This window comes from Pseudophryne corroboree, chromosome 5 (genome assembly GCF_028390025.1).
Source record: "Pseudophryne corroboree isolate aPseCor3 chromosome 5, aPseCor3.hap2, whole genome shotgun sequence".
In the NCBI taxonomy this organism is placed as follows: Eukaryota; Metazoa; Chordata; class Amphibia; order Anura; family Myobatrachidae; genus Pseudophryne; species Pseudophryne corroboree.
This window is the reverse complement of record NC_086448.1, coordinates 393,413,208-393,415,891: the sequence shown is the minus strand read 5'-3', so window position 1 is coordinate 393,415,891 and position 2,684 is coordinate 393,413,208. Positions and strand designations below refer to the sequence as shown.

At 34.5% G+C, this 2,684-nt stretch overlaps 1 non-coding gene across 1 annotated transcript; it reads right to left on the bottom strand.

The window, feature by feature from the left end:
* Positions 1–1,833: 1,833 nt before the first annotated feature.
* TRNAN-AUU (transfer RNA asparagine (anticodon AUU)) lies at positions 1,834–1,907 on the bottom strand. The gene has a single exon. It is a non-coding gene; the product is annotated as a tRNA-Asn (tRNA).
* Between the last annotated feature and the right edge of the window lie 777 nt (positions 1,908–2,684).

Below are 2,684 nucleotides of genomic sequence, written 5' to 3'. Positions count from 1 at the left end.
ATGGTAATTGACAAAAACAAACTACATTGTCACCAGAAGAGCAATACAAAATGTTCAAGTGATATATTAAAATCATCTTTCCAGCTTGAATTTCAATGATGCATTGGGGCAACGATATTGTGAGAAACATCTTCACCCTTACATAAAGATTTTCTTAATTCATGACCTGTGTGCTAATTAGATATCACCTTGTTTTCACATTAAACAGACTTCCACATGAGAAAGCAGCAAGGATGCAGTGGCGTTAATGTTTCCTGGTGTCAACCTGTATTATTTCAGTAGACATTGAAATGAGGATGCATCTTGCTGCCTTTCCAATGAAGCAAGTTTAATTTAGTAATAGGTGAAAAACCATCCCTACAAAGGTGTTAATCAGAGACTTGGCTTTGTGGGCACTTTTCAGAGAACAAATTTGTTAGCATAAAAATAAAGCCAGAAAATGAAGAGCTGTTTAATCACTCAATTTGATTTTTCTGCCAGCATTTTTCTTTTTCTCTGCAACCCACTGCTAAATTGTGCTTCCTATCTGTTTTTTTATAAAATCACTTAATCAAATCTAACTCTGATTACATCAGAGAAGGCCAGGTACCCTACACCATAAGAGAGGGTTTGAAATTTTGACTTGTCTACTTAAAGATCACCAAAATCTGATCACAAGGTCAATTACATCCCTGGGTAGGATTGAACCACCAACCTTTTGGTTAGTAGCCAAACACACTAACTGATTGCGCCACAGAGACACTTTGCAAAAGTGTATACTGACAAAGGCTAATAAGCATTCATCTAGAACGTTTCCTAGAAAAACTTTAAAAAGTCAATAATCTGGAGAGTTTTTGTAAGATGTTCTTAAATCAACCAACGAAGAAACACATTAGTACTTTCCCATGATGAGTGAGTGCTTCAGGATCTCTTGCACTTACATGTGCAGCAGAGTACTGCAATGGAAGCATGCTGGGCCCATAACCCAGAGGTAGGCAGATTGAAACTATCCTCTGCTATATGCATTTTTTTTTAATTAAAGTAATCCAAGACTGGGATTGATATTTTAGCTCTTTTATTTTTACTTAAAGTACAATAACTTTTACCATTTTAATTTGTTTTAATAGTATATTGACAGTATTGTTTTCTTTCAAAAATCCACTTAATTTTCTTTACCCTATTATTAAAATGGTAATTGACAAAAACAAACTATATTGTCACCAGAAGAGCAATACAAAATGTACAAGTGATATATTAAAATCATCTTTCCAGCTTGAATTTCAATGATGCTTTGGGGCAACGATTTTGTGAGAAACATCTTCACCCTTAAATAAAGATTTTCTTAATTCATTACCTGTGTGCTAATTAGATATCACCTTGTTTTCACATTAAACAGACTTCCACATGAGAAAGCAGCAAGGATGCAGTGGCGTTAATGTTTCCTGGTGTCAACCTGTATTATTTCAGTAGACATTGAAATGAGGATGCATCTTGCTGCCTTTCCAATGAAGCAAGTTTAATTTAGTAATAGGTGAAAAACCATCCCTACAAAGGTGTTAATCAGAGACTTGGCTTTGTGGACACTTTTCAGAGAACAAATTTGTTAGCATAAAAATAAAGCCAGAAAATGAAGAGATGTTTAATCACTCAATTTGATTTTTCTGCCAGCATTTTTCTTTTTCTCTGCAACCCACTGCTAAATTGTGCTTCCTATCTGTTTTTTTATAAAATCACTTAATCAAATCTAACTCTGATTACATCAGAGAAGGCCAGGTACCCTACACCATAAGAGGGGGTTTGAAATTTTGACTTGTCTACTTAAAGATCGCCAAAAACTGATAACAAGGTCTATTATGTCCCTGGGTGGGATTGAACCACCAACCTTTTGGTTAATAGCCAAACACACTAACCGATTGCACCACAGAGACACTTTGCAAAAATTACATACTGACATAGGCTAATAAGCGTTCATCTAGAACGTTTCCTAGAAAAACTTTAAAAAGTCAATAATCTGGAGAGTTTTTGTAAGATGTTTCTTAAATCAACCAACGAAGAAACACATTGGTACTTTCCCATGATGAGTGAGTGCTTCAGGATCTCTTGCACTTACATGTGCAGCAGAGTACTGCAATGGAAGCATGCTGGGCCCATAACCCAGAGCTAGGCAGATTGAAACTATCCTCTGCTATATGCATTTTTTTTGTTAATTAAAGTAATCCAAAACTGGGATTGATATTTTGGCTCTTTTATTTTTACTTAAAGTACAATAACTTTTACCATTTTAATTTGTTTTAATAGTATATTGACAGTATTGTTTTCTTTCAAAAATCCACTTAATTTTCTTTACCCTATTATTAAAATGGTAATTGACAAAAACAAACTATATTGTCATCAGAAGAGCAATACAAAATGTACAAGTGATATATTAAAATCATCTTTCCAGCTTGAATTTCAATGATGCATTGGGGCAACGATATTGTGAGAAACATCTTCACCCTTAAATAAAGATTTTCTTAATTCATGACCTGTGTGCTAATTAGATATCACCTTGTTTTCACATTAAACAGACTTCCACATGAGAAAGCAGCAAGGATGCAGTGGCGTTAATGTTTCCTGGTGTCAACCTGTATTATTTCAGTAGACATTGAAATGAGGATGCATCTTGCTGCCTTTCCAATGAAGCAAGTTTAATTTAGTAATAGGTG